Source organism: Sparus aurata, chromosome 21, assembly GCF_900880675.1.
Source record: "Sparus aurata chromosome 21, fSpaAur1.1, whole genome shotgun sequence".
Classification (NCBI taxonomy): domain Eukaryota; kingdom Metazoa; phylum Chordata; class Actinopteri; order Spariformes; family Sparidae; genus Sparus; species Sparus aurata.
The window spans coordinates 35109804-35134745 of record NC_044207.1 but is presented as its reverse complement, the minus strand read 5'-3'; the positions used below and the strand labels follow the sequence as shown (position 1 = coordinate 35134745).

General features: G+C 42.2%; 2 long non-coding RNA genes across 2 annotated transcripts; both read right to left on the bottom strand.

The window, feature by feature from the left end:
- Positions 1 to 11921: 11921 nt before the first annotated feature.
- LOC115573304 (uncharacterized) lies at positions 11922 to 12810 on the bottom strand. Its single transcript, XR_003982252.1, has 2 exons — positions 12654 to 12810; positions 11922 to 12489 (listed from the first exon to the last, which is right to left on the bottom strand). It is a non-coding gene; the product is annotated as an uncharacterized LOC115573304 (long non-coding RNA).
- Positions 12811 to 13106: 296 nt separating this feature from the next.
- On the bottom strand, positions 13107 to 16155 carry LOC115573305 (uncharacterized). Its single transcript, XR_003982253.1, has 3 exons — positions 15506 to 16155; positions 13476 to 13784; positions 13107 to 13379 (listed from the first exon to the last, which is right to left on the bottom strand). It is a non-coding gene; the product is annotated as an uncharacterized LOC115573305 (long non-coding RNA).
- Positions 16156 to 24942: the final 8787 nt, after the last annotated feature.

Below are 24942 nucleotides of genomic sequence, written 5' to 3'. Positions count from 1 at the left end.
ATCACAGATTTCCTCATTTGTGACCACAAAGCTGTACTTTTTGACATTCACACCCAACTTCACAAAGTCAAATAACAACAGACCATCTCCTTCAGAAATATCAGTCATATCAACACCACAGATCTCTCCATCCTGATCAGCTCCTACCCCAGCCCTCCCACAGCATCCTCCCTGCTGACCTGGTGAATCGCTATAATAACTATCTCTCCTCGGCCCTCAAGACTCTGGCTCCTCTGTAAACCTGCTCAGTCTCATTTAGTCACACTGCCCCCTGGTTCACCCCTGACCTACGCCAGCTCAAAGCCACGGATTCACAGAACCAAATGTACTCGAACCATCTTAATCACTACAAGAACGTCCTTATTACTGCCAAATCTTCATAATGCTTCAACCTCATCAACACCGCAGGTAACAACAGAGTCCTCTTCACAACGGTCAGCCACCTAATCCAGACTCCTAAAACCCTCCCATCAGACATATCCACCGTTCTTCAGCTCTAAAATCAATACCATTCACCAACAACTGGCCTCATCCTGCACCTCTTCAAACGATCCAACCTAGATGATCACCACCGGCCAACCTCTCATCAGCTCCCTCTTTGACTTCACCCCAGTATCAGAACACACCATCTCTGAACTCATCCGCAAAGCCAAAACCACGACCTGCTTGATCCTCTTCCCACCTCCCTCGTCAAAGCCTGTCTGCCATCCACTTCTCCCATGATCACCAACATAATTAACTCCTCCCTCACCACTGGCACTGTATCCCCCACTCTCAAACTGGCTGCTATCACACCTTTCCTGAAAAAACCTGGTGCTGACCCAACTGACCTTAACCTTTACTGGCCCATCTCCAAACTCCCCTTCATCTCCAAAACTCTTGAAAGGGTGGTTGCTGCACAACTACAGTCCCACCTTGACACAAACAACCTCCATGAACCTTTCCATCCGGTTTCCTGTGCAGCTGACTCCGGATTTCTTACCACTTTCATCCTCCTCAACCTCAGCGCAGCATTCAACACTATCTCCCACACACTACTCCTGGACCGCCTGGCTGGCATCGGGATCACTGGTGCTGCACTTTGCTGGTTTATCTTACCTCACTGACCGCCAGCACATCGTGCGAATAAGGGACCACAAGTCTGGATGTTTGGGTGTTTCACTGGGTGTCCTCCAGGGGTCGGTCATGGGTCCACTCCTCTTCATCATCTACCTCCTCCTCCATCATGGGATCCACTTTCACTACTATGCCGATGACACACAGGTCTACATCTCCAACTCTCCGACTCTCCAGACATCCGGAGCCAGATGGGCAGGAACTTCCTGAAGCTTAGCGGCAATAAATCTGAGGCCCTGCTCATCGGCTCCAGATCCACCCTCATTTGCACCTTAAATTAAAAACATCACCCGGCCTGCCTCCTTCCACCTCCGAAACATCTCCAGACTTGGTTTATTATTGTCCAAACAACAATAAACCTGCTGGAATATCTGATGAAAATATAAATAAATAGAATATGAAATAAATCCCTCAGTTCAGTGTGTTTGTGACTGTGGCTGAGATGGAGGTGAAACATGTGAACCTGGGCTGTGGTTTACTGCTCTCTTCCTGTCACAAACACTGTTTGACGTCTGTTCATCTGTTGGTTTTTGTTCAGGCTGCTCGCATCATTTCTCACTGTGGGCTTCATATTTATAACAGGAGCAGTAGTAGGTGGCTGAATGAAGGAGTTTAACGTTCTGGATCTTCAACTTACAGACGTTCTGATTTTTCATGACTGAGAAATCATTTTTCTGAGGATGATCATACCTGTAACCTATTCTACAACTGGTCTTGTCATGGTACAGAATTCTTGTGAATGTTTCTGTGTCTTTCTTCTGATACCAGTATACATAGCTGCTGGAACACTGGTCAGTTCCTCGACAGCTGAAGGAGATGTCTCCATCAACTCTCCTGGTCAATGTTAAATCCTCCTGAATCAGCTGTGCTGCCATGGCAACCAGCGCTGTAGAGAAGCAGACAGATAGATGAAGGTCAGTGTGACAGTGTTTGTTCCAGGTGGACTTTGTTGGCTCCTGATTGGCTGGAAACACTCACCTGAACACAGACAGCACAGAGCAGCAGCTGGGAGGAAAAGCATTTTGTGCAGTGGTGTTTCCTCTGGTGAACCTGGGGAGAAGTGGCGCTCTGACGCAGCTGAGGCCAAACCAGGACGAGCTGCCAGATCAGACGAGGGCCACGTGGTTTCTAACAGGTCCTCAGAGCTCCCATCAGCCCCTGCGGCTCACAGATAAGGCCGCCGCTGCCGATCGACGGCTCGGCTGAAGCTGCCGTGTGATAGAAATGGAAACCGACCGACTGATAGAAACTGACTTAGCGCTGCAATCTGACTCTGTATTTATAGAAGCACAGAGACACATGACAAAAAAAGTCCTGAGAGTTTAGTTTGTAGTTAAAATGTAACGTTTCATTACATCTGACAAATTGTTACAGAAACCTGGAATTTGTATTTACACAGTTGTGTTGGCAAATCACACAAAATACAAATGTGTAAATATTGTTGCTATAACGCAGGTTATAAATGATCTTCTGGAGCTCTGATGAAGAAGTTTTCTCTGACTCTCTCTGGACCATTGTTCCTCTGAATCCTGCCATTCTGTCAGTCTGACAGGATTCTGAATGCTTTCTGTTCAAACTCGGGTCGGTCAGTTATTCTAGAAGCATTTTTTGTTTTATTTATAGAAAATCTGTGAACATCCCGACAGCAATCAATAAATGAAACTCTCTGACAAATAACAGAAAATAAATCCAGTATCTGTGGCTGCTGCAGGCCTCTAATAAGCTGTCCAATGGTTTTATTTGACCTGTATGAAATGATTGTACAGGCTACCTGTCTGTCTACATACGTACCTGTCTGTCTGCTCACACTCTGACCTTTGCACTCTGCATCACTGTGTATGACCGGAGTCCCTCACAGGGCAGGTGATGTTTTGCTAAAGCTGTTAGTGAGCTAGTGGAACATGTGATGCTGATCAAATCTAAACACCAAACACATTTTAGTGGCCCGTGTTTTTTGAGGCCTTTGGATTTAAACTCATCCCTGAACTGAATCCCTCGATCGGCCCTCTAGCTGCCAATCTCAAACCCTCCTCCAGAAACCAGGGTGTAATCTTTGACCACAATTTACACTTTGACTCACACATGAACAAACTTGTAAAATCATGCTTTTTCTAACTCCGGAACGTCTCAAAAATCAAAGTGATGCTAACAACCAGCCATCTTGAACTTCTAATCCACACCTGATTTTCTCTCACCTTGACTCCTGTAATGCTCTCTTCACCTGTCTCAGCCGTGCAGCCCTGTCTCGCCTGCAGCTCGTACAAAACGCTGCAGCCAGACTTCTAACCAAAACCAATCACAGATCCCACATCACACCAATTCTTGCATCCCTTCATCGGCTCCCAGTAAAATACAGGATAGACTTCAAGACACGACTCCTCACATACAAGGCCCTTCATGGTCTTACCCCTCCCTACATTTCTGAACTCTTACACCCTTACTCCACCTCTAGACCACTCAGATCTTCTGACCTAGGCCTCCTATCTGTACCCCGCTGCTTCCTCAAATCTAAGGGTGACTGTGCTTCTGCTGTCAGGGCCTCATCCCTCTGGAACAGTCTACCCTCTTCTGTCAGAGCAGCTGAATCACTAAATGTTTTCAAAAAACTTCTCAAATCATCTCTATCATCCTGCATTCCCTACAATAGAACTGTAATTATTCTTTGCACATATCTGTACATATACGTTTATTTTAATTTATCTTTTCTATTGTATTTTCTTACTTTTATGTTTGTTTAATTATATTATCATTTATATTTTATGTTTACTGTACCCTGTTCAGCAATTTGCAAACTTTGTTTTGACAAAAGTGCGATATAAATAAAAACTTACTTACTTACCATGTGTCCAAGATTTGTCTTTTAAAATGTCCTGAAGTGAAATGATGTGGTGAAATGTGCTGAAAGGTGTTAAACAACAAGTGCTGCTGGAAGTGTTTTCATTCAGAGCACATTAGTGTTGTGAGGGACGGATGGACTTTATTCAGCAGCAGGACGTTGGGCTGTAAATATTTGATGATGTTTGATATCATTTTATTGAAATATTCTGAAGTATGTTTGTTGTTTTACTGATTCATCTGGATTATGTTTGAGTTTATAATTGAATTATTTTCCTCTTTATTTTCTCATTGTGTTTGTGTTTGTCTCCTTTTTCCTCTCTGTGTGAAACGACAATAAACCTGCTGGAATATCTGATCAAAATATAAATAAATAGAATATGAAATAAATCCCTCAGTTCAGTGTGTTTGTGACTGTGGCTGAGATGGAGGTGAAACATGTGAACCTGGGCTGTGGTTTACTGCTCTCTTCCTGTCACAAACACTGTTTGACGTCTGTTCATCTGTTGGTTTTTGTTCAGGCTGCTCGCATCATTTCTCACTGTGGGGACCAACCTTCCAACAGGAGCAGTAGTAGGTGGCTGAATGAAGGAGTTTAACTTTCTGGATCTTCAACTCACAGCCGTTCTGAATATTCACAGCTGAGAAATCATTTTTCTGAGGATGATTGTACCTGTAATCTAAATCACCATTATTCCTGTTAATATCAAGAATCACTCTGAATGTTTCTGTGTCTTTCTTCTGGTACCAGACTACATAGCTGCTGGAACACTGGTCAGTTCCTCGACAGCTGAAGGAGACATGTTTACCAACTTTCCTGGTCAATGTTAAATCCTCCTGAATCAGCTGTGCTGCCATGGCAACCAGCGCTGTAGAGAAGCAGACAGATAGATGAAGGTCAGTGTGACAGTGTTTGTTCCAGGTGGACTTTGTTGGCTCCTGATTGGCTGGAAACACTCACCTGAACACAGACAGCACAGAGCAGCAGCTGGGAGGAAAAGCATTTTGTGCAGTGGTGTTTCCTCTGGTGAACCTGGGGAGAAGTGGCGCTCTGACGCAGCTGAGGCCAAACCAGGACGAGCTGCCAGATCAGACGAGGGACACGTGGTTTCTAACAGGTCCTCAGAGCTCCCATCAGCCCCTGCGGCTCACAGATAAGGCCGCCGCTGCCGATGGACGGCTCGGCTGAAGCTGCCGTGTGATAGAAATAGAAACCGACCGACCGACTGATAGAAACTGACTTAGCGCTGCAATCTGACTCTGTATTTATAGAAGCACAGAGCCACACGACAAAAAATGTCCTGAGAGTTTAATTTGTAGTTAAAATGTAACATTTCATTACATCTGACAAATTGTTACAGAAACCTGGAATTTGTATTTACACAGTTGTGTTGGGAAATCACACAAAATACAAATGTCTAAATATTGTTGCTATAACGCAGGTTACAAATGATCTTCTGGAGCTCTGATGAAGAAGTTTTCTCTGACTCTCTCTGGACCATTGTTCCTCTGAATCCTGCCATTCTGTCAGTCTGACAGGATTCTGAATGCTTTCTGTTCAAACTCGGGTCGGTCAGTTATTCTAGAAGCATATTTTGTTTTATTTATAGAAAATCTGTGAACATCCCGACAGCAATCAATAAATCAAACACTCTGACAAATAACATAAAATAAATCCAGTATCTGTGGCTGCTGCAGGCCTCTAATAAGCCGTCCAATGGTTTTATTTGACCTGTATGAAATGACTGGACAGGCTACCTGTCTGTCTACATACGTACCTGTCTGTCTGCTCACACTCTGACCTTTGCACTCTGCATCACTGCGTATGTTAGCGAACTAGTTGAACATGTGATGCTGATCAAATCTAAACACCAAACACATTTTAGTGGCCCGTGTTTTTTGAGGCCATTGGATTTAAACTCATCTCTGAACTGAATCCCTCGGTCGGCCCTCTAGCTGCCAATCTCAAACCCTCCTCCAGAAACCAGGGTGTAATCTTTGACCACAATTTGCACTTTGACTCACACATGAACAAACTTGTAAAATCATGCTTTTTCTAACTCCGGAACGTCTCAAAAATCAAAGTGATGCTAACAACCAGCCATCTTGAACTTCTAATCCACACCCTGATTTTCTCTCACCTTGACTCCTGTAATGCTCTCTTCACCTGTCTCAACCGTGCAGCCCTGTCTCGCCTGCAGCTCGTACAAAACGCTGCAGCCAGACTTCTAACCAAAACCAATCACAGATCCCACATCACACCAATTCTTGCATCCCTTCATTGGCTCCCAGTAAAATACAGGATAGACTTCAAGACACGACTCCTCACATACAAGGCCCTTCATGGTCTCGCCCCTCCCTACATTTCTGACCTCTTACACCCTTACTCCACCTCTAGACCACTCAGATCTTCTGACCTAGGCCTCCTATCTGTACCCCGCTGCTTCCTCAAATCTAAGGGTGACTGTGCTTCTGCCGTCAGGGCCTCATCCCTCTGGAACAGTCTACCCTCTTCTGTCAGAGCAGCTGAATCACTAAATGTTTTCAAAAAACTTCTCAAAACATCTCTATCATCTTGCATTCCCTACAATAGAACTGTAATTATTCTTTGCACATATCTGTACATGTATGTTTATTTAATTTTATCTCTATTTTATTTTCTTTACTTTTATGTTTGTTTTTAATTATGTTTTATGTTTACTGTACCCTGTTCAGCACTTTGCAAACTTTGTTTTGACGAAAGTTTGATATAAATAAAAACTTACTTACTTTCCATGTGTCCAAGATTTGTCTTTTAAAATGTCCTAAAGAGAAATGATGTGGTGAAATGTGCTGAAAGGTGTTAAACAACAAGTGCTGCTGGAAGTGTTTTCATTCAGAGCACATTAGTGTTGTGAGGGACGGATGGACTTTATTCAGCAGCAGGACGTTGGGCTGTAAATATTTGATGATGTTTGTTATCATTTTATTGAAATATTCTGAAGTATATTTGTTGTTTTACTGATTCATCTGGATTATGTTTGAGTTTTTCATTGAATTATTTTCCTCTTTATTTTCTCATTGTGTTTGTGTTTGTCTCCTTTTTCCTCTCTGTGTGAAACAACAATAAACCTGCTGGAATATCTGATGAAAATATAAATAAATAGAATATGAAATAAATCCCTCAGTTCAGTGTGTTTGTGACTGTGGCTGAGATGGAGGTGAAACATGTGAACCTGGGCTGTGGTTTACTGCTCTCTTCCTGTCACAAACACTGTTTGACGTCTGTTCATCTGTTGGTTTTTGTTCAGGCTGCTCGCATCATTTCTCACTGTGGGCATCATATTTATAACAGGAGCAGTAGTAGGTGGCTGAATGAAGGAGTTTAACTTTCTGGATCTTCAACTCACAGACATTCTGATTATACACAGCTGAGAAATCATCTTCCTGAGGATGATTGAACTCTTTATAAGTGTCATCACTATCCCTGAACAGATACAGAATCCTTGTGAATGTTTCTGTGTCTTTCTTCTGGTACCAGACTACATAGCTGCTGTCACACTGGTCAGTTCGACAGCTGAAGGAGACGTCTCCATCAACTCTCCTGGTCAATGTTAAATCCTCCTGAATCAGCTGTGCTGCCATGGCAACCAGCGCTGTAGAGAAGCAGACAGATAGATGAAGGTCAGTGTGACAGTGTTTGTTCCAGGTGGACTTTGTTGGCTCCTGATTGGCTGGAAACACTCACCTGAACACAGACAGCACAGAGCAGCAGCTGGGAGGAAAAGCATTTTGTGCAGTGGTGTTTCCTCTGGTGAACCTGGGGAGAAGTGGCGCTCTGACGCAGCTGAGGCCAAACCAGGACGAGCTGCCAGATCAGACGAGGGCCACGTGGTTTCTAACAGGTCCTCAGAGCTCCCATCAGCCCCTGCGGCTCACAGATAAGGCCGCCGCCGCCGATCGACGGCTCGGCTGAAGCTGCCGTGTGATAGAAATAGAAACCCACATTCATGTGAGCAGCAACACATTCAGGTTGGTGGTGAATTTAGTAGCACAGACTGTTATCTGTTGTTGAACAGCTGTGATGAAAAGACAAAAGGACAAATCCACAAAACTCCTCCACTGTGATTTGAAGCCTTAAACGTCCCCTTACATTTCTGTCATTTCACTGAATCATTTCATTTCTATGACACATCAAACCTTTTCCACACACAGTGTCACATCTTTATTGTGTCTCCTGTTGTTCAGTCTCTTCATTAAAGCTACAGGATGTTTCACTGAGGGAAAGATTCAAAGCCAAGACTCCATCAAATGGAACATTTCAACATGTCTGCTGCATCATTTTACACACATTTCCCCAAAATCCAGCCTGACACATTTGGTGTTGTTGTAAACTTTGGGATCTCCAGCAGAACGTCAGATAAAGTTCAGAGGGTCAGTTTGTAAAGACGAAGCCAGCGGAGGCTTCAGAAGAGTTGAAATCCAGCTGTGCTCCTCATATGTGAAGCAGTGGTTCTGGTTCTGTTCCCTGGAAGGAGCTCAGGGCTCTGCTCTCTACTTCCTCCATGTAGAGGTCAGCCACAATGGGAGACACTGGTGAAGCCACCACAGCTGTGCTTCTGCCTGTAAAAACCCTCCTGGGATGTGAAACAGGTGGTATTCAGGCAGAGGTCGGGTCCAAAAAGTGGTCCCAATGAAAAGAGACAATGTGTGGTTTGTAAGTGAGCTTTAAAACGACACATAGAAGTGTTTTCTGATGTGATGAAACTATCAGCAGGACCACATCATTTGTCTCTGTCTGTCAAAAGTGTCCAATAAGAAGACAAATCAAAATAGAAACTATAGAAGAGCAATTCAACTCCAACTTACAAGGCAAGCAGTACAAATACACACAGTACCCACCAGCAGAGATGTACTTCAACTAATACTGCAGTACTGTCTCAAGTGAAGTGACACAGTGCTGTGATTAGTTAGACTTCTATAGTTATAGTTAGTATAGTACATGTCAGAGTAATATGACACCATCTACTGTAACAGGCAGCAGCAGAATAATATAGTAATAATATAGTTCATAATGTAGTTGCAGTAGAAAAAGTATTTGAAGTATTTTTAGAAGTAGTACCAACAATAATGCCAGTAATACTCCTCATTTACTGCTGTGTGTTTTTTATCCACTAGATGTCACTGTGGGTTTGTCGCCAGTAAAATAAGAGGGCGGAGCGTCATGGTGTCGTCATGGCGACCGTCATCAGCATCACGTGGATGTCCCTGCACTTCCCGTGACTGACCACAGGGTGGTGGTGTTTCTCTGTGATGTTTAATGTCAGCACCAGCAGCAAACACAGAAATCCAGCATGTGATCAGCTTTAGTTTGAAATGTGTCACACAGCCGTGGTGGAAGAGCTGATTTATTGGTGTGACAGCGATCTAACAGCGTAAAGACACATGTAATGTCACACATGTGTTGTCTGCTGAGACAGCTGCAACATGTTGTCATTCTTCCAACAGTGTTTCATGGTGAAAATGATCCAAGTGTTCAGAGTTAGAACACACAGAACAGAACAAACATCCCTTCAGATAATATGAAATGTATCATAACTGTTCCTTCAGCTTCTTAAAGGAACACACTGACATTTGTCTGCTTTGGTTTGACGCTGTTATTCCATTTAAAGCAGATTTCAATCAGGAGAGACGAGTGAATGATGTAAAGATCATGTTTATGACAGCAGATGATTTGTGATCAGTGAGGCTGCTCACAAAGTCTCTGTCACTTTGACTCTACAGGGAGATTTTGTGATGGAGGGGCGTCTGAACAGCAGCAAGAAAAATCCACCAAATAAATAAAAAACAGCCCAAAGTTTCCCCCAAAGAATGCTGACTGACTGAGCAGGAATGAAATGGACACAATTAAACAAAGATGGTTTAATCTGTGAGGAGATGAAACATAAAGCCTGACATGGATAAAACTTTTACAAAAAACATAAAATAAAGACGCAGCTGTTTGTCTGATATTCTGAATGAATAGAGCTAAAGGAAAATAAATACTAATACAGGTAGTACTTCATTATATTCATGGACGTGAGCTCCAGATGGGGGGTCACTGTTGGTCTCTGGGCTCAGTTCAACTTTGTGTGGGTGGAGGGCTCAGTGGAAAAAAGGCTTCCAGACAACAAGAGAAAAGACAAAGCAGTCCAGAGAGGGAGAGGAGTTGATGAGTGTGTACAGCAGCAGATATGAATCTGTTCTCAGTGGTTATTAGGACTCATAAAAAACTGTTGAGAGCCAACCAGCACTTCCTTTCCTGCAGCAGACGGGCTGTGTGGGTTTCTGCTCTGCAGCCTCCTCACCGTTAGCTGCACTTTTTCACATGAACAACACAATGACAGTTACAACAGTTACAGCGCTCAGTACTCACTGTCTCAGCTTCATCTGTCTTATTCACCATCATATAAATAATACTGATCATAGATTAATCACAATGCAATGTTTTTAAATATTTAGTGAATGTAACAGCTGACACATAAAAACTTGTGATATACACACAAAACTACAGAAACATCCAGTGTACATGAAACATACTTCAGTTTATTTTGAGGAACAGGGCAAAGAAACGTTTAATTTTCAGCCAGAAGAAAACAATCATATACTGTATATTACTCAGTGTGTATTAGGTTTAATTTTCTCATATTTCACTTGACTAATTTATTTAATAACCACTAAAACACAATTTAATAAAACTGTGGATATATATATAGTAATGTGTAGTAAATATCATGATATTACATGATTTGTACATCATGATTAATAATAAATGATTTTCTCATGTTAAAGAGTTTTTGCAGGGAAAGAAATAAACAACTGTTAATTGTTGGTGTTTCTGAAATCTTCCATACTCTCATAAATTTCCCCTGTAAAAAATAAAATTTCAGATAAATTCAAACTTTTCTTCCTCAAAGTGTTTAAATGACAATGAGAGGATTTGAAGCAGCGACTCCTCGACTGTAACATTTACAGGAACATGTGGTTCATCTGTTCTCATCGATCAGAGCGACAGAACACAAACCACTCAGACAGAAACACAAACCACAGAGACAAACAAGTCGTCTTGTTGTTTAGTGAAGCTGAAGTGGAGCGTCCATGTTGGTTCACCTCAGGTCTCATAATGAGGTTCCAGCTGATCAGAGAGCTGCTGTCAGAGCCGTCAGAGTCGTGTGTCCGTCTCAATCAGTGGTCAGTTTCCAACAGTTCACCTGGTTAACCCCACTGAGCCACTGATCTCCTGTCAGTCAGCTTCTAGCTTCAGTTTGTATCAGTGCAGCTGTCTGTGCTTCACTCACACAGCTCCAAATGTGACATGTTACTGTGGCATGAAGCCTGTTTTTAAGTTTCACGGCTGTTTTTGTCTGACTTACAAACTCAAAAACACTCATGTGAAGGTGTGAAACTGCTGTGAAAACATGTTGAATGATTCTGGTGTAAACGCTGAGAGAGTTAAATAACATTTTATTGGCTGACAAAAAATAAACACAGTCATCATTCAAACTGAAGGCGACTGATGAAGCTGCTGTGTGATCATTTTATAGCAGTTGTAGCTTGAAAGCAGCTCGCTCTGCTGTTTGTTCATGTGTGTAAACAACAGTGTCATCAGCGTAGAGTTTGACATCCACACTGACACAATTATAAAAGGGGCTCAGCACTGAACCTGGTGGCACAGCCACACCTACTGACTTGTATATAATAGCTATATGTTTCTGTTTGCTTCTCTTTCTTTAGCTTTGTTGTCCTTGTTTAGCTGTATGCTAATATTCACATCTTCCTCTACATTTGTTCTTGCTGCTGTGTGAAAGTATATTGAGAGCTAATTACAACCAGAGTCAAATGACTTGTAGGCGTCAACATACATGGTCCATGAAGTTGATTCTGTTTCTGATGATTTGCTCTGAAGACAAACTGAAATCCATAAAAACAAGACTGTTTCTAAAACACACACTGTGATTTTTCACTTTATTGAGAATGTTACACTGAAAGAATTTAACAAAGCTGCCACACTCTGCATAATGTATCAAAAAGAAAGACAAGAAGAGAAAAATACTAAAACAATCAAATATCTAGCAGACAGCTAATGATTCAGCTTCATGTTCTATTATTATACAAGTCACAATTCAAAGTGGAAATAAACTAGAGGATGAAAATAACACTATAGCACAGAATTTATACTCAGTCACTGCAGATATATATGTGTATATATGTATTTATATATGTAGGATGACTGAATCTAACCTGTGCATCAAAAGATACATTTTACAACCACCCACAAAACATGAACATTGACATTTGTGAGTGCTGATCAAAGTGATCAATGAGACGAACTGATGAGATCTGATGGTGAGAAAAGGCGAGCAGAAAACAGTCAGTCAGCATGTGAGCAGTTGGTGGACGGTCCCTTGTTTCAGAGGATCCTCAGCAGAGAGAGTCCACAGCAGTACACCAGACTCTTCACTATCAGCACTGTGTAGAGCACACAGAGCAGCTTCACCCTGCACTGAGACTGGAAGGACACTGACACACACACACACACACACACACACACACACACACACACACACACACACACACACACACACACACACACACACACACACACACACACACACACACACACACTGTTGATTTTTCAGAATGGTGCTGTGGTCAGTGATTTTATTTGTACGTGAAAAACTCACCTGTTTCAGGCTGCGTTACGATGGAGGTAGGTGGTGCGCTGGATGTGATGCTGCTGCTTGTTGTTTGAACTGCAGCTGTATTCAAACATACAGTACATCCAGACTGTTACACCACTGCATGAAGTCTGTTGTGTCATTCTACTTCATATAAAGGAGGCACTGTACAAATAAACTTCATTTTACCTGACTACATTCTGCATTTAATTAGTATTGAGATTTAACTGTAGCATTAAATAATAACAATAATAATACTACTAATAATAATGATAATAATAATAAAAACAACAACAATAATAATAATAGTAATAATACTACTACTACTACTAATAACAATAACAATAATGATAATAATGATGATAATAATAATAATAAGTATTATTATTATAATAATAATGATAATGATAATAATAATAATAATAATAATAATAACAATGACAACAAAGCAGTGGATCAGAGACGTAATGATTTCCACCACAGAATTGTATCTGTTTTTAATGCAGTGCCGTCTGAGGCCTGAACATCACGGCCCTCCAATATTGGTTTTCTTCATTTTCCCTTACGTACAGAGATTTATTTATATCCTGTGAATGTGTTATTGGTTTTATGTCATGGAGACAAAGCCCACAGTAACATATAAATAACCGAACTCACCTGTTTCAGGCTGCGTTTTGAAGGAGGTAGGTGGTGCGCTGGATGTGATGCTGCTGCTTGTTGTTTGAACTGCAGCTGTATTCAAACATACAGTACATCCAGACTGTTACACCACTGCATGAAGTCTGTTGTGTCATTCTACTTCATATTAAGTATAAACACACTTATTACCTTGTTCTCTTTTGGCCTTCACTGTGCCCCCCTCGTGCCGGACGGAGCAGCGGTATTTATATGTGTGGAGAGCGTCCCGATCAGGCGGCAAGATGGCGGCGCTACAGCCCGACTCTCTGAGCTCCAGCTGCTCTCCCTTAGCAGGAAGCCAGTACGTCCAATCCTGCTTTTGTCTTTCCCAGGAGACCCAGACCAGAGGAGGAAACATGGCTGAGGCCACACACAGCAGGGAGCTCCTCCCCTCCAGGTGGGCTCTGGATGCTGCTGGGTACACGCTCACCACGGGCTTCACTATCTGCTCATCTGAAGCTTGACAGCAGCAACAAGCAGCACAGACACACATTGACACAGTCAACAGCAGCTTCCAGCACTGCACTGCATTCAGTGTGATCCTGGAAACTACATGGACTCTGATCACTAAACTACTCATCAATACAGCACAAAGTTCAACACATAGACTGGATTCACCTGCACATCAAACACACTCATCATGTCATGTCATCATATGTTATATGGGGACAAACAACATTATGTGTTCAGCACTTCTTTCTTTCAATGTGCACATTCATCATTATTATGACTCTTACTAATAATAATATAACATCATATTTTCATACAATGGAAAATCTTCATCTGTATCATGATAAAAGACAGATTATAATAAAGGACATATTTACCCTCAAGTTTAATACGCGCTGACGTTTTAATGTTTACAATATCCAATCCCATGTTATAAATATTTATAAAAAATGCACCTTGAATTTCATGATTTAATACACAATGACAAACACATGCTTTCATATGAGTATTGTAAAAAAAGATCTAATTTTATATAAAGAAGGCAACATTTTGTTGGTTTAATGATATAAAATATATCATTACGAAAATGTTCCTTTGCAAAATTTTGAAGCTGCTTTAAATCTTATGTTAATATATATTTAATTACAAAATATATATTTACATCCACATAAAAGACTTTTTAAATATATTGCAACATGTCTACCATATGACAGATTTACCATCATGTGCTTTATTTCAGCTGCTCAAGAAAAACAAATCAGTTCATCAATAATATAATTATCATTTAACAGCATTTTTTACATTTATAGACAATTACAATGAAATGTTCAAATATGTTGAACATGAATAATAACTGCTTTGTAATATAATATGAAGAAATGGAAGAATGTATTGACCATTTACACGAACTCCATGGATGATTAAATTAAATGTGATAATATAACATAACATAATATAATATGATATAATATAATATAATATAATTAAATATGTCATACACAATTTTTATTCTAAGCGCTAAGAGCCCTGCGATGAGCTGGCTACTCATCCAGGGAGTACCCTGGCCTTCGCCCATAGAGTCACTGGATTTGGCCCCAGTGACCCCGGCTCCACCTTGAAAACAGGTGGTATAAAGCGGTAACATCACCCGCGACCCGCATGGAGAAAGCGGAAGAAAACAAAACGAAACAAAACAAAACAATTTTTATAATCATGCGCTACCAATACATTTACTTTTGAGTATTTGAAATCAAGTTTGGAGTTATCATTTTTTGCTTAAATTATACTTTGATTATTATCATTATTGATGAACATATTATTATAATTATAACATATTTAAAGTTTTATGTTTTCCAAATACATTTACTGACATATTAAATGATGTTTAATATCATATATGATGATGTTTTATAAAAAAAAGAGATGGTGCTGAATTACTGAGAGGATCAAATACTGTATATTTGTAACATTGTCAATATCAAACTTTTTCTCTATGAATCAGTTTGATCTCCTGCAGAAATAAAGAAGAACTTCAGCTGTGCAGTGAGATTTAAACATCTTATCAGGAGTTATGAACCTTTTTATGGAACAATAGCTGCACGGCTGCAAGAATTCTCTACTAATTATGAACAAACTAACATGTAAAGCCTGAAGCAGCAGAAACTCATTAAAAACACATTTTACACTTGTTCAATAAAAACAACTGAAGGAAAATGAAGCTTTATTCTTACCTGTTACAAACAGTTTAGTTCCAGAGACAAAGATTAGGTAATGCGAACTTGACCCCCACTGCGAGAAAGAGTAATACAAAAACCTGTGTGCTGTTGAACGTGTCGGCTGAGGTGAACGAGTCCAAATGATGAAGCAGGATCATGTTTCAGCTCCATGATGTGTTTCTCTAATGTTCATATCAACATGACTGTCTCTTCTTTTATTGTCTTTTTAGACACACTAGCAGTGTTGCTCTGTGGATGCTAATGTCTGTCGCTCCACTACTTTAGTCCACATGGATTGGACCTGGACCAAAGGATGGATGGATGGACTGACATGACATTTTCTACACACATTCTTGGTCCCCAGAGGATGAACTTCATTCATTGACTTTGTTGATTCTGACTTGTTATCTAGCTCCATCAGCAGGTCCAACATTTCCTGGTCCTCAGTCGGCGGCCCAGTCGACACCTGTTCCTGCTTCCTGGTCTGCAGGTCAGCAGACTGGCTCCAGAGCCGGACCGGCGGTCTTTCCTGATCCCCGTCCAGACCTCCAGCTGCCGGCCTCCTGCTCTGCCTTGCAGCAGTCCTCTGTTCCTGTTCTGCAGCAACCTGTCTGAGCTGAGCTGCAGCTGTCTCCAGTTCCTGTGCTGAATCAGTCTCCTGTGGCTGTGGTTCTGTAACCTCTTGTTTTCCTGACTCTGACAGCTCCACCAGCTCCAGTGGCAGCTCCTGCCAAATCTCTCAGGGGGGCAACTGTTGTGATGATGTCTAAGGTGACTCAGGTAAATGAAGGCAGTGTAATTTTCATCCAAACTGTACAAATAGTTCACTGCAACATGACAATATCAGCAGTTATCGTCAACAGATGGGTCGACATTCATGAGTTCACCGTCAATCTTTATTTGTATGGCGCTTTTCATACAGAAAAGTAGCTCAAAGAGCCTTACAGAGATTAAAACAGAAAAAAAGAAACAGCAAATAAAATCAAGAGACGAAAATTAAAAGAACCCAACCCTCCCACGCCCACAGACATGCACAGAGACAAATACACACACACACACACACACACACACTCAGACATACGCACGCAGACTCACAGACACACAGACATACATACTCACACCCTCATATACACTAGTTGTCACTACAGACACATGGCTGGCCGGCAAGACCTGAGGCGTGGAGGAAGCTACCTTTGGGGGGCCAACCACACTGAGAGAGATCTCGGTCTAAGGCCGCATGGAGCGCCGCCACAGAGACCACCCCAACCCAGGCAGGCAAGAGGCCCTACACCAGGGTGCAGAGCCCTCTCGCCACCTGGGCCGAAACCATCCATGCGATAGCACCCCCAGCAGCCAGGCCAGAGACAACTCCCAGTCAGGCAGGCCCCCGTGAGGAAACACTGGAGATTAAAAGCTAAAAGGCTAAAACAGTAAAATAAAGCAAAACGCATAGAAGCTAAAAACATGAGGAACTAAAACAGAAAAGCATAGAGTGTCAGGCGGGGGGTTAAAGGGAAGACTTTGGAAAGGGGAAGGTGGACCCAAATGCAGTTACACAAGAGGCAGGGATATGAGGGAACGAAAGGCGAGCTTTATTATAAAGCTGAACACAAAAACAGGAGCAGACAAAACGGGGCAAGAGGCAAAGTATCAACCAAAAACAGCAAGACAAAGTAGCAAAATAAAACAGTTCAACAAAGTGCAAAGAAAAAGGCAAAGTACAAATCAAACATGGAAAACTCAAAACCAAAACATACCATGAAGGGACTCGAAGAACATGGATGAGAGCATGGACATAAACAGGGGCTGACAAGAACAATGACCAGACAAGGAGTGAAGGGAACACAGAGACTAAATACACAGACACTGATGACAAGACGAGGAACAGGTGAGGTAGACCAACAGGTGAGATAACGAAGGGGAGGAGCACACGAGAACATGAAGGGACCAAGGCAATAGACAGAGGGAGCCAGAGGGAACATAGGAAAAAACACAGGAGAACTTAAAGGACACATGAGGGCATGGGAAAAACAAGACACAAGACAAGATACATAGACACAGAAATCAAATACAAAAAACCACAAGACAAAACCAGACACAACACAACAACCAAGAATCTACAGTCATGACATAGAGGCTAAAAACATGAGAGATTAAAACAGTAAAAAAGGATAAAGGATACAAGTGCTATGATTAGCACAGCATAAAAGGGATTCAAAATAACTTAAAATCAATTAAATGCTTAATTAAAATGGTGGGTCTTGAGCCTCTTTTTAAAAACCTCAACAGTCTGCGCGACCCTGAGGTTCTCCGGCACGCTGTTCCACAGTCGGGGCCGATAATAAATGGAAGCCACCTCCCCGTGCTTTTTCGAACTAACCTGTGGTATGGTCAAAAGGCCGGTGCTGGAGGACTTCAGGGTCCTCGGGGGCCGAAAGAGTAAAAGCAGGTCAAATAAATAAGAAGGCCCAAGACCGTTAAGACACTTAAAAACTAGTAAAGAACCTTAAAATCAATCCTGAAAAGCACGGGGAGCCAATGCAGCGGCTTTAAAACCGGTGTAATGTGCTCCCGCCCTCTGGTCCTTGTCAGCACTCGAGCAGCTGAGTTTTGTAATAATTGTAAAATCGAAATGCTCTTTTTGGGAAGGCCAGAGAGCAGGGCATTACAATAGTCTAAGCGACAGAAGATAAAAGCATGCATCAGCACCTCCATGCTGGCCTGAGAGAGAAACGAGTGGACTCTATATTCTACATTCTTAAGATGGTAAAAACCTTTATTTTCTTTCTAATCTTTGTTATATTTCTGATGTGTGGAATAAAACTGAGCTCAGAATAAAAAAATCACACCCAGATTTTTTACAGATTGTGATGGTTCAAAATCCTTTAACTTTGGTAAAAGTTTCTCTTTCTGGCCTTCAGGACCAATGAGTAAAACCTCTGTTTTGTTCTGGTTGAGCTGTAGGAAATTCGCTGCCATCCATGTCTTGATATCTAAAATGCAGTTAAAAAGGACGTCAATAGGCCCTGTGTCATCAGAAGACACGGAGATGTACAGTTGCGTATCGTCAGCATAACTATGAAAGCTGATGCCGTGCCTCCTGATGACGTCCCCAAGGGGAAGCATGTAAAGATTAAAAAGAGTTGGACCCAAAAAATAACCCTTGGGGAACCCCACACTTTATTTTGTGGGTTTCTGAGGAACATGTATCCATACTTACAAAGAAGTGTCGATCTGTGAGGTAAGAGACAAACCAGTTAAGAACAGTACCAGAGAGGCCGACCAGGTTCTTCAGCCTATTTGATAAAATGTGATGGTCTACTGTATCGAAGGCGGCATTTAGATCCAGTAATGCCGATACTGTGAGTTTATGTTCTAAGTTTCACCTGATGTCGTTTAAAATCTTTAAAAGGGCTGTCTCTGTACTGTGGTTCGTCCTAAAACCAGACTGATACTTCTCTAAAATGTTATTTGCAATTAAAAAATCATTTACTTGATGAAAAGAAAATTGTTTTTCCAAAATTTTCCTGAAAAATGGTAAGTTGGATACAGGCCGATAATTACTAAAGATGTTGGGATCTAGGTTGCTCTTCTTCAGAATGAATGAATGAATGAATTACTTTTATCATTGTGTCATGCATGCATGTATGCCCAGCCCGCATGGGCTTATAGGACACCAAAAAAGAAAACAAAGAACCAAACCAGATCCAGAGCACAACTGGACCAGATCAATAACATCAGCACATCAAAAATTAATTAAACAAATTTACCTGTCGTCTTTTCCAGGTTTGAGAAATAAAGCAAGCAGTTTTAAAGGTCCCATATCATAAAAAAACACGTTTTCTCTGGTCACTACATATATAAGCTGCTCCTCCCTGAGCCTGCCAACTCCCCGAATGAGGAAAACAAGTGATTCCTGCATGGTCTCTGCAGCCCACCCACTGGTAACACGGCGCTCCTACAGGCTGTTCAGATTCTGCTCCTTTCGTAACGTAATGAAAGGAGTCATTATCATAGGCCAGCCTCCTCTGCGCAGTGATAGGAGATATCAGAGAGGGGGGCGTTCATCCCCGAGGTGAAGTTCGGTGTGTCCAGCGGAGAGACAGCAGTGTTTCACAATGTTGTCGCTCAGAGCTAGACACGCAATTGCGCTGTTGTTGGCTGTATAAATCAACATAAGTGCCTATATTCTGTCCGAGCTACAGAACAACAGAAGAGACCGTGGCTGTGTTTTATTTTTAACGACAACGTGCCGGCTGCGGTTCGTGTTAGCTTGTGTGTGTATGCTAACCACTTCAAATCGGACTGCTTCAGTAACGAGGGTCAGTACAAAGCTGGCTTTGCCTTGACACTGACCCTTGTAAAAGGATCAGTCTCAACCATACTGGACCCAGCAAAGTGCCGAGCCACCCATAAGTGTCGCCGCGGTTTGATAGTATTTACAGTTGCCGACGAGTATGGTGAAGTCAGCTGGAAATTGGCTAACTCGTTAGCTCCACTTCGGTCCGTTATGCAATGGCGTTTGAAGCGAGTTTGATGTTAAGAATATTACGAGGGAGCTTGGTTGTCACAGTAAAAAGTTTGGAAACATGTGCAGACTGGAGACAGAGACGATGTGAACAGTGTCCAAGAGTTTGGAGACTGTGTTGGAGACGAACACAGCTTTCGCTAGCTGTTAGCCATTAGCTACATGATAGTTACTGTAACAACACATACAAACAAACTAACATTATTTTGCCACACTTACCATTCTGAAACGTCCTGCTGCAGCCGCAGAGTCTGTATTTCTTCAGGAGCCTCTCTTTCTGGGTCCGATTCTGGGTCAAACTGGTTCGGTTGAACGAAAAAATCTCCGCGAGCCATAGTGATACATCCACCGTAAACATTAGCGCATGCTACTGTTAGCATAAGGGGCTTCCTCTACCTGAGAGTGACATAGCAGGCAAGGCTCCCCAAGTAGGCGTTGACAGAAGGAGCTCATTAGCATTTAAAGGTGCAGGTTGCTGAACCAGGACACCATGCTGAAGGATATAACCGATTCAATGAAGCAGTGGTAGAACATGGTTAGCATTTTACTGTCAATGTGAAAAGAGGACAATTTCCTCAGACAATGTAAACGCTGGTTCCCCTTCTTGTGCACAGCTTCACAGTTTGTCTCGCAGTTTAGCTTATTATCAATGATGGTCCCAAGGTATTTATAGTTATCTACACACTCCACTGTCTGACCCTTTATGCTGGTGAGCCCTGGGGGTCTCCTAAGATCAAAATCCAGTATCAGGATTTATTCTGCCATTTAGGACACAGCATTTACAATCCCTGAGAAATTCAAGGAATGATTCCCTGTGACTGTTCATGCTTAGGTCTATGGCCACTCGAGGTGGGACATTATCAATATCCCCAATACAGTCATCTTTATTTGAAATACGACTGTTAAAGTCTCCGCATAAATAAATGACATCAGCTTCCAAGGAGTAAACCTGGGCCAGCAGATGAGTAAAAAAAGTTACAGAATCCTGTCCTCTTGTAGATCCCCCTGGTGGTAGAAAGCAGTAAAAGATAACTATACTATACTGCAGCTCCCGATGCTCCAAACATACTCCAATTATATCATCCATAGACTTGTCCACTACTTGTATGCTAAAATAATCCAGCAAATAGTTCTTAACTAAAATGCCAACTCCTCCTGATGCTTTTTTAGCTCTTTTATGCAACATGCTGTTGTGACCAAGTTAAACTCTTTTGAACTGGGCATTGCTCTTCAGCCTCTGTTTACACCTGAGCACCGCCACCTTGTCCTCCACATTAGTGAAGGCAACTTTCACCACACCTGGACCGGGTCCTCTTGCTCGCATTCTCTGCACCGCAGCAATTTCTGGCGCAGGTTCACACTCCAAACCACTCTCCAGTAGCTCTCTTACTTTTCCATTTAAATCCTTCCCTTCATCGTAGGCCAGACCCGGTATCACAATCAACACATCAGGGTCAAATTTATCAGAGGGCTTGGAGCTAGTTGTCTGTATTTTTTCTTCAAGTGAATCCAATCGTGACTTTAGGATACCTATTTCCAGGTCGATATTTTCTCGTATCTCCTTAACGGACTTCTTCAGTTCGGCTTTCATAATTTTTTCAAGGGAACCATACACGTTGTCAACCTTGCAACTGAACTGTTTTTCAATATTATCCTTCTTCGTACTTCACAATTTCATTTCCTTCAGCAACATGTTTGTTTCCTTATCTTCGTCTTTGTCTTTGTCCTGTGCTCGCCACCCACGTCCATCCGGCATCAGAAGGAGCTTCACCACCGCCGTTTTAAAGGAGGCCGGGAAGACACCCATCTGAAGAGAGCAATTCACCATGTATAACAGCTGATCCTTAAAGAATCCACAAAGTGTTTTGAAAATCCACAAGACCCCTTTAGATTTAAAGGTAACTACATGTTAGACCTAATAAAGGACAGTGGCACTGGGCCTGATAATGTGCAATTAATAAAACTATTTACAGTTCAACTGTTTAGGAGATATAAATGCAGAGTTGGGAATGTTTAATCTAAATTCAGTTGACTAACTTTACTTGAATATTTCCATTTGATGCCACTGTTACGCTTGATCTAGGGAGACGAGCCTAACATAAATAACCAACACCCAAACACGAGTTCAGTGAAAACCAAACAATTTATTTGCAAGACAACAGATGCAATATATACAGTGATGAAGCGTGGCTTCAGGGTGAGCCCAGGCCTAAAATAACAAACAGAATCAATCTAACCTCTAGAGCCCGAAATCTATCTAAACCCTACAGAAAAGAAAACGAAACAAAAGACAAGTGCTAAACCTAACTCCCTAACCTAATACAAAACAGGAGAAAACAGAATCAAAAGAAAAGGCAGCTCACCCCTACTGCTTCTCTAAACACAGACGCTCTTGCTCTGGTTACCCAGAGCACACGCACACTCACAAACACTCCCGCACTCAGGCGCACAATCACACTCCAAGTAAGTCACACACGAAATTTCTTAGTACAGTCTGTCAGTGGTAGATGCCTCCGCAATAGCGATCCACCGCGTCGCTTGAGCAGCATCAGCTTTTAAGTTCCCCACTCCTGGTGCAGGCCAATCCCTCACTGCCACGCCAGGAATGCGGAGCCAATGACGTGTGGGAGCAACACAATCTTTGGCTGACAGGAGCGCTCCCTCTGCACGAAGAAAAAAAGACAGACAGACACACACGCACATACACTACAGACAGATGACGGCGGGAGCCGTAACACCACTTTCTGTATCTACCCAGAGGGAGATAGTTGACTTTTTACTCCACTACATTTGTCTGACAGCCTTCATTAGGGGGCCAAGCCGAGGGGCTGAGGTAATGCGTATGCAAGCATACGTGTTTCCTAGGACCAGCGGTGCTAGGACCCCAATTATAATTGTAAAGATTTTTAGGGGGCCAAGCCCAAGGGGCTGAGGGAACGCTTATGCAAGTATATGCTTTTCCTAGGACTAGCGGTGCTAGGAACCCTATTGTAATGTAAAGATTTTTAGGGGGCCAAGCCCGAGGGGACCAGCGGGGCTAGGAACACTATTGTAATTGTGAAGATTTTTATTTTTATTTTTCTCCGGCTAAAAGTGGTGCTGCAGGCTAAACCGTGCAAGGGAGGGCGGTGCAATTTGGAGGGTTGGTCCAGACTCCTGCGAATATCTCAGACACAAAAAAACTACATAAATCCGCCTGCAGGGGGTGCTATAACCTAGGAAAACACATTGTTGCCTATAACTCCCAACACGTATGTTGCACATTCAAAAACCTTGTATCCCCAGATTCCCAGAATGGAGCTGAATCACTTTGCGATGGCCACGCCCACTTCCAGTTGAAAAGTTTTTTCGCAAAATCACAAAAACTGGAAAACCTACTTTTTCGAACTTCGCCTTCGGATTTTGTCCGATCTGCGTGAAACTTGGCAAGTACACTCTTCAGCTGGACCTGGCAACATTGCTTTTTACGAAATTTGGTCGGTATGATGTCGGGCCAATCCTGAGGCCATATCCTGAAGGTGGTCATGACTGCTCAATGTGGGCGTGGCTTATTACAAGATAAACAACAAACATTAATTTCAGCCAAACTATCATGCTGAGAGCTTTGAAATGTATATGGTACATAAAGAATAGGACACAGTTCTTCCATGAAAAAATTGCACATGTACTCCACTAGGTGGCGCTATAATGGATGCAACTGCGTTTTTGCCTGTAACTTCCACATTTTAAATAACACATTTACAAACCTTATATCCAGATGTTCCCTGAATATGGCTGGGTTTTTTGACATAGGACACGCCCACTTCTGCCGCACAATTCGTTCGCGAAATCGCCACATATGCAAAACGTACTTTTTCGAACTCCTCCATGGGATTTTGTCCGATCTGCATGAAACTTGGCACGTACACTCTTCAGCTGGACCTGGTCTAAAGTTATCAAAAGAATTCTGCTCAATCAAAAAATGCGGAAATTATTAACAAACACATTTCTGTAACTAGCTATAAAAATGGAAACTGTTTTATATGTTGATCAAACTAAATGCTATTAAGACCAAATTTGAGATCCTTGGTTGCCATTACACTGGGAAGGGATGGGCCGAATTTGGTGAATTTTGGCCCCTAGGGGGCGCTAAAGAATATGGGAAGTTCATATGTCCTGAATGGCTATACTGATTTTTAAGAAATTTCCTTAGGCCATATCTTGAAGCTGGTCATGACTGGTCAATGTGGCCGTGTTTTAGTACAACAAATCCAAATCGGCACACATTCAGCCTTTACCACTTCGGGTGCACTTCCCATTACAGTAAATACCACAAACTGGCTCCGACGTTGGCCTGTGCGCGGGGTCCGAGGTCGTGCGGGGTCCGAGGTCGCGCGGGGTCCGAGGTCGCGCGGTTGGGCTTTGCCCCCGTTAATAACTGCTTGCAGTTCTAGTTACTTTTAACTTTTCAGATTACAGTTTATCATTCCTGTCAAGTGAAAACCATGAATCTCCAGATGTGTTGATGTTGAACATTTGTGATAAACCGAAGGATGAAGTGTTCCTTTATGTGTTGGCTAAATTCTCCTCTTTCAGCTAAATAAACTATAGAATATGATGCATTGCTGGAGATTAAACTACCCAACAGTGCATAAAATAGTTAAAATGAGCTCAACTTGCAGTAATATGGGACATACACATTAATGAAGCTGCAATATTAATCCAAAAACATCAGATATAAGGGGAGAACACTGACCATGTTACTGCAAAGATTCATAGTGATACGACTTCCCTCCCTCACTAGAAACTTCCTGATGGTTAAACTTGCTCTGGCGTTTATGATTGTTTAATTTGTCAGTTCATCCTGATAACTGAGTACCTCAAGTTTCTGGATGTTGTGGGGCTGTCTTGGTTGACACATCTCTGTAGCATCGTGTGGCAGTCG